Below are 8,219 nucleotides of genomic sequence, written 5' to 3' on the forward strand. Positions count from 1 at the left end.
AAAAAAAAAAAAAAAAAAAAGACCAAGATTACATTCTCAATTAGAAAACTGCAATTTGGTTCCACCACATCCTGACAACTACTGTATAGTTTTCTCTATTCTTTCATTTCCCCTTCCTCATTCCTTTATTGAACATAAAGTAGCTGGTATATGTGCACACACATAAAAAGTAACAGATGCTTGTTACATGATATTCAAATCCCACAAAAATGTATAAAGAAAAAAATGAGAGTCCTTCCTTCCTTCCTTCTTTCCTTCACTCTCTCTATCATTCTTTCTATTTTTCTTCTTTATTGAGACAGGGCCTCACTTTATCACCTAGGCTGGAGTGCAGTGATACAAATATGGCTTCAGCGTCAACCTCCTGGCTGCAAACAATCCTCCCTTCTTGGTCTCCAGAGTGCTGGGATTACAGGCATGAGTCACCTCACCTGGCCAATCCACAGTTTTGAAATATCTGTTGACACATTCATTTCCCCACGTTTCCCAGTGGACTGAGATGAGGAAACAGGCACAGAGAGGTTAGCTGACTTGCCCAGGCAATGAGACCTTGAATTATACAAATTATTTCTGCAAATTGGATGGAATCTGTATACTCTAGGAATCTGCTGCCAACATGATAATGTTGCACCTCATTCTTTTTAATGGCTTTTAATCATTTCCCCTGGCCCCGCCTCTGGCTCTCTGGTTTTTATTGGATAAAGCTATGTTGCTCAGGCTGGCCTCAAACTCCTGCGGTCAAGCCATCCTTCTGCCTCAGCCTCCCAAGGCGCTGGATTACAGGTGCGTGCCACTGCGAATGGCTCTTGGCTGTCTAGTTTTATCAATAATAAGAATTTTAGGATTAACTTAAGTGATGAGAGAAAATTCCAAGAAGTTAAATAGCATTTCAAAATCTTGCAAATTTGCTTCTGAACCCCACTGATGTCCATTTTCCAAAGCTAAAATCAGAATAGCTTTTTTTTTTAGACAGAGTTTCGCTCGTTACCCAGGCTGGAGTGCAATGGCGCGATCTCGGCTCACTGCAACCTCCACCTCCTGGGTTCAAGCAATTCTCCTGCCTCAGCCTCCCAAGTACCTGGGACTACAGGCACGCGCCACCATGCCCAGCTAATGTTTTTTGTATTTTTAGTAGAGACGGGGTTTCACCTTGTTGACCAGGATGGTCTCGATCTCTTGACCTTGTGATCCACCCGCCTCGGCCTCCCAAAGTGCTGGGATTATAGGCGTGAGCCACCATGCCCGGCCCAGAATAGCTTTTGTGCTCTTTGTTGAAGGAATCTGGGGGGGCTGGATATCCTGCATGATGACTCAGGTGAATGAATGCTATGTCCCCCAGCCCCCTACCCTCAGTGCAGGCTTGTGAAGGTAGGCTGGGACTGGGTCATCTTAGTTCAGGATGGGTGGTTTAAACAACAGAATGGGCCGGGCGTGGTGGCTCATGCCTATAATCCCAGCACTTTGGGAGGCTGAGATGGGTGGATCACCTGAGGTCAGGAGTTCAAGATCAGCCTGACCAATATGGTGAAACCCCATCTCTACTAAATATACAAAAATAAACCAAGCATGGTGGTGGGCGCCTGTAGTCACAGCTACTTGGGAGGCTGAGACAGGAGAATCACTTGAACCCAGTAGGTGGAGGTTGCAGTGAGCTGAGATTGCTCCACAGCACTCTGGCCTAGGCGACAGAGTAAGACTCCGTCTCCTAAAATAAAATAAACCACAAAATTTTTTTACCTGTTGGTTCTGGAGTCTGAAAAGTCCAAGATCAAGGTGCTGGTTGATTTGGTTCCTGGTGACGGCCCTCTTTCTGGTGATGACCTCACATAGCAGAGAGAGCTCTTCTCTCACCTATCTTTTGATGAGGGCACTAATCCCATTCATGAGGGCATGACCTAATTACCTCCCAGAGACCCTCCTGCCAAACACCACACTGTAGCTTAGGGCTTCAGCATATGAATTTTGGGGGACACAAACATTCAGTCCAGACCAGCACTTTGGAGGCTAAGGAGGGCGGATTGCTTGAGGTCAGGAGTTCAAGACCAACCTGGCCAACATGGTGAAACCTTGTCTCTATTACAAATACAAAAACTAGCTGGGCATGGTGGTACACATCTATAATCTCAGCTACTCGGGAGGCTGAGGCAGGAGAATCGCTTGAACCTGGGAGACAGAGGTTGGAGTGAGCTGAGATCACACCACTGTACTCCAGCCTGAGTGACAGTGAGACACCATCTCCAAAAAAAAAGAGAGAAAACAAAACGAAAAAACATTCAGTCCACAGCAGTCACTAAGTGTGAGTTGGGTCTGGCTGTGGGCAGCAAAGAACCTGTTTGGTGGAGGGAGGGGACAGCACAAGGGCACAGAGGTAGTGACAATTCAGGAGAACACTGCGTTTAGGGATCCTGGGGAGAGGGAAAGAGCAGAAGAGAGGAGAGGAGAGGGAGCGAAGGCCATGGACTGTGAGTTGATTGTGGGTGGCATGGGAAGCTCCTGTGGGTATCTGAGCTGCTCAGGGCTGGGCTTTAGGAGGACAGTGCTGGAGGCAGGTGGGCAGATGGGGTGGGGGAGGGGGCACAGACAGCTGGCAGGGAAATAAGTTTGGAGATGACCATAAATAGCTCTGCTGCCAACGCCTCTCCCACAACTCTCTCCTCCTGTTCTCCCATTTCTAATCATGGCTGTGCCATTCTTCCAGCCCCAGGGATGCACATCTGAGTCACTCTGACACCTCCTCCGACTGTGCCCCATGTCCAGCCAGCTACAATTCCTGCTGATTCTATCTCCTCCACACCATCTCTGGAGTCCTCCCCCTCTTGGGGGTTCTGCCAGGACCCTGTGTCAGGCCTGTCCCTGGCTCAGGAACTCATCTCCCTTCCCCAGGCTCCATTCCAACACCCTCTCACCACTGTTGCCAGATGTTAGTGTCTGCCTATTGCACACCACAAAATGAATGCGCTGGGGTGCTGGCTGTAATCCCAGCGCTTTGGGAGGCCAAGGTGGGAGGATCACTTGAGCCTAGGAGTTTGAGAACAGCCTGGGCAACGTGCTGAAACCCTGTCTCTACAAAAAAATACAAAAGTTAGCCAGATATGCACCTGTAGTCCCAGCTACTCAGGAGGATGAGGTGGGAGGATTGCTTGAGGCGGGAGGTCGAGGCTGCAGTGACTTGAGATTGCACCACTACATCACTGCACTCCAGCCTGGGCAACAGAGTGAGACCTTGTCTCAAAAAAAAAAGGCTGGTGTGGTGGCTTGTGCCAATAAGTAATTCCAGCTACTTGGGAGACTGAGACAAGAGAATCATTTGAACCCAGGAGGCAATGATTTCAGTGAGCTAAGATCACTCTGTGGCACTCCAGCCTGGGCAACGGAACAAGACTCCATCTCAAAAAAAAGGGAGGTTGGGTGCAGTGGCTCATGCCTGTAATCCCAGCGCTTTGGGAGGCCGAGGTGGGTGGATCACCTGAGGTGAGAAGTTCGAGACTAGCCTGGTCATCATGGGGAACCCCATCTCTACTAAAAATACAAAAATTATCTGAATGTGGTGGCATATGCCTGTAATCCCAGCTACTCAGGAAGCTGAGGCAGGAGAATCACTTGAACCCAGGAGGCAGAGGTTGTAGTGAGTCAAGATCACACTACTGCACACCAACCTTTTTTTAAGACTCTGTCTTAAAAAAGAAAATAAAGAAAAAGAAATGTGGGTCCCTGACTGCTCCCAGCTGTCCAGTCCAGCCTCCCCTCAGACCTCAGAGTTCTTTGAAGGGGCAGCTAGATGGATGCTCCTCCCCCAGGCTTTCCAGGGGCTTCTGCATCCGAGGTGCTTTTCTCCTTGCCAGATGCTTCAAGTGTCAGCTATACTCCTCTTGGGACACTTTCTTTTTCTTTTCTTTTCTTTTTTTTTTTTTGAGATGGAGTCTTGCTCTGTTACCCAGGTTGAAGTGCAGTGGTGCAATCTCTGCTCACTGCAACCTTTGCCTCCTGGGTTCAAGCAATTCTCTGACTCAGCCTCCTGAGTAGCTGGGATTACAGGCATGTGCCACCACGCCTGGCTAATTTTTGTATTTTTAGTAGAGACAGAGTTTCACCATCTTGGCCAGGCTGGTCTTGAACTCCTGAACTCGTGATCCACCTGTCTCAGCCTCCCAAAGTGCTGGGATTACAGGCGTGAGCCACTGTGCACGCCCCTCTTTTTTTTTTTTTTTTTAAATAGAGATTAAGATCTCGGCCGGGTGCGGTGGCTCACACCTGTAATCCCAGCACTTTGGGAGGCCGAGGCGGGTGGATCACGAGGTCAAGAGATTGAGACCATCCTGGTCAACATGGTAAAACCCCGTCTCTACTAAAAATACAAAAAATCAGCTGGGCCTGGTGGCGCGTGCCTGTAATCCCAGCTACTCAGGAGGCTGAGGCAGGAGAATTGCCTGAACCCAGGAGGCGGAGGTTGTGGTGAGCCGAGATCGCGCCATTGCACTCCAGCCTGGGTAACAAGAATCAAACTCCGTCTCAAAAAAAAAAAAAATGTCGCTCTGTTGCCCAAGCTGGTCTCAAACTCCTGAGCTCAAGGAATCCTCCTGCCTTGGCCTCCCAAAGTGCTGGAATTACAGGTGTGAGCCACCGCACCCAGCCAACACTTTCCTCTTGTGCCTGGGTTTATGGTGATTGTATAAATGTGTGTCTGGCTCTCAGAGGGTGGGGAAGGAGTGATACAAATGTTTGTGCTTCCACAGGGAACTTGCACATGACCTAAATTCAATGACAAATTGCAGTTTGATTGAAAATGTGGAGGAGTGGGAATGTTCAATTCCAACTGACCCCAGAGGGGAGAATTTGAGGCCCTTCCCTTTACACACCATCTTTCTCTGCAGCAGCTCTCAGGGCCAACAGCTACCACTGTCAGGAATTTCAGACCAGCACAGTAAATAGGGGCTGCGGTTTCTCCCTCTTTCTCCTTAAAAAAAGTACTAGAGGGGCTGGGTGCGGTGGCTCATGCCTGTAATCCCAGCTATTTGGGAGGCTGAGGCAGGAGAATCGCTTGAATCTGGGAGGCAGAGGTTGCAGTGAGCTGAGATCGTGCCAACGCACTCCAGCCTGGAGACAGAGGGAGACTCTGTCTCAAAAGAAAGGAAAAAAAAAAAAGTAATAGAAAAAAAATTAGCCAGCCATGGTGGCATGTTCCTGTAGTCCAAGCTACTCAGGAGGCTAAGGTGAGAGGATCATTCAAGCCTGGGAGGTCAAGGCACAGGGAGCCATGATCATGCCAATGCACTCCAGCCTGGGTAACAAGAGTGAGACCCTCTCTCAAAATCAAACAAACAAACAAACAAACCAGTAATGGAATATGAGCCAGGTATGTCGATTTGAACTGGAGTTTTACTGCTTGCCAGAAGTGTGACATTGAGCAAGTGTGGTAACCCCTATGAGCCAATGGAGCTGACATTGGCTGCCTCACACAACAGGGATGGTATAGGAAAGGCTGGCTTGGAGCCAGGGGCCTGGAGGCAGGCAGTGAGGAGCAGTTGAAAGATTGTGCTTCAATTGCCCTCAGCTGCTGCTGTGCTCACAAGGAACACAAGTGCTCCCTCTCTGATCCCTCAGCAGGCAAAGGCCAGACTCTGAAACACACTTATAGTGCTGCCTCTGGCCAGGCCTCTGAGATCCCAGTCCATCATGCAGAGGAAGGGGCAAGCCCTTGGTGGGGGGAGGGGGGCAGCAATTTCATTACCACCATTTCAAAGGTGGCGGTATGGGTGTCTGGCAAACATAAGTCTGATTATTTGGACCAGAAGAATCCTCAGGGGTCCTGAATTCCAGTTTACAGGTGTGAACACTGAGATCCAGGCACCTGATAATACCAGGTTGGCAGGAAAGCCAAATGCCAGAGGCTTCCATGGTCTGCCCTTGTGTTTGGAGCAAGAGAATTCCAAGCAGAGTCAAAGGGATAAGGAGTCTTTCCGGCATAAGCTGGCCCAAGACCTTTGGCCCAAGATCTTTGACAGAGGCCTCAGACTCTGGGGGGCCCAAAAGGAGCCCTCCCTTGGGCCCAGCCTTCTGGATCCCAGGCCCAGAGCAGTGGCTCTGCCAGGCTACGACTCGGTGAGGGGAGCTTTGAAGTCAGTAGTTGAAGGTCACCTTCCTGGCCCAGCTCCACCTGGCAATGTTGACAGTGAGACAGTGGAGGGAGGGCTGAGAGCACAGAGCGGAAAGGTCGCTCCTATTTGGAGTGAATTGTGTGACTGAGAAAGCTGGGAAGGGGAAGAGGTCAGATTTTCCCAAATAAAACCCAGCCCTCAGCTGGTGTCTTAGTTTAAGAAAACGAATGAAGAGAGAAACTTTGGTTGTCTGTGGCAGAACCAATTACAACTATCTTTTGTGGCTGGGTGCAGTGGCTCACACCTGTAATCTCAGAAGGCCAAGGTGGGAGGATTGTTTGTGCTTAGGAGTTTGAGACCAGCCTGGGCAACACAGTGAGACCCCCATCTCTATTTTTAATTTTAAAAAAAACATCTTTTGTATGCAAACAGGCAAGAATGGAACTGTTTCTGCTGTGGCTGCTTAACTACTCTAGGGTCTCAGAAAACAATACCCCAAAATGCAGTCCTCAGGAGCAGCTCTCTCTCTGACCCTCCCCTTCTCTCCCCCAGGCCAGCCATAGAAACTAGAATCCTTCTTCCTCAAGGCAGGTCACTGAAACCAGAGCTCTCCTTCCCCAAAGCCAGATTCAAACCCCAAAATATTACTGTAACTTTCTCCCACACGTTTCTGTGTAAAAACTGGCCATAAATAAATTATCTGACCTACCTTGTTTGGGTGTAGATCCTAAGACCCTTGCATCCCAGAGAGAGTCCTGCCCCATACTCAGAAGGAAGGAATGCTGCAGAGAGAAGCCAAGAAGAATCTACAGGGACAGGCCTTGCTGGGTTTCCTCACTCAGGCTGTTGGTATTAGATCACACCCTTCTTGTCCAATCATATTTCTTTTTCTTTCTTTTTTATTTGAGACCGAGTCTTGCTCTGTTGCTCAGTCTGGAGTCCAGCGGCGCAATCTCAGCTCACTGAAACCTCTGCCTCCCTGGTTCAAGCGATTCTCCTGCCTCAGCCTCCCGAGTAGCAGGGATTACCGGCGTGCACCCCCACGCCCGGCTAATTTTTGTCTTTTTAGTAGAGGTGGGGTTTTGTTACTTTGGCCAGTCTGGTCTCAAACTCCTTACCTCGACTGATCCGCCCGCCTCGGCCTCCCCAAGCGCTGCGATTACAGGCGCGAGCCACCGCGCCCGGCCCAGAGTGGGATTTCAACTCTGTCTACACCAGTTGGACCTGACAGCGGATGGTCTCAATTCGAGAAGGCAGCACCCGCGCTGGGCTAATGCCCCCTGGGGGTCAGCCTGGCAGGGGAGGGAAGCCAGGGTTCGCTCAGATTGGCCTTTGGGTTGAAGCTAAAGCATCAGCCACCGACATCCAGGTTTCCTCGGGGCATCGTGGATAGGGTCAGCCTCGCACACGGCTCCGCTCCTCCCCCGACCCCAACCCCGACCGCGGGTCAGGATGGCTCTCTCGCCCGTGGTTCCCGCGGAGCTGGGTTTGCAGCCGCGCCGCGGAAGCTCTGGCCGGGCCTGGCCCCTCCTCCTCCCCGGCGAGGCCCAATGGGGCGGCGGCCCCGGCAGCCCCTCCCCGTGGTGTCCGCTGCCCGCGCCCGCCAGGCCCAGCTTTCGCCTGCGGTCACAGCCTGAGGAGCGGCGCGCGGGACCTGCCTGCTCTGCGGGAATGGCCGGCTACCTGCGGGTCGCGCGCGGACTCTGCAGAGCCTCGGGTTCGGGGCCGGCCTGGGCGCCCGCGGCCCTGACACCCCCCACCTCGCGGGAGCAGCAGCGGCGCCACTGTGAGTGCCGAGGGTCCGGGCCCCCCGGCTGCGACGTGGCAGCTTCCAGGCTGGCCTGGGGCGGCGGCGTCGGGCGCACACAGGGCCGGGGGTCACCTTGCCTCGCGCTCCCCCCGCGATCCCCTGCGGTCCCTTGAGATGCCCCGCAATCCCCCGCCTGACGCTTCCCGGCAGTGCCCGGCGCCGGGTGGGGACCTGAGGGACGGTGGCAACTGGTGTCCCGGGCGGCGGCCGGTTCTGCGCGCGCGGGGGAGGGGTTGGGGCTGCCTAGTACTCCAGGTATTCCGGGAGGGAGGGGGTCCTGAGAGTCTCCCCGGCCACCCTGCCCTCCTGGAAAG

The sequence above is a fragment of the Cebus imitator genome, unplaced genomic scaffold, assembly GCF_001604975.1.
Source record: "Cebus imitator isolate Cc_AM_T3 unplaced genomic scaffold, Cebus_imitator-1.0 Scaffold19, whole genome shotgun sequence".
Classification (NCBI taxonomy): Eukaryota; Metazoa; Chordata; class Mammalia; order Primates; family Cebidae; genus Cebus; species Cebus imitator.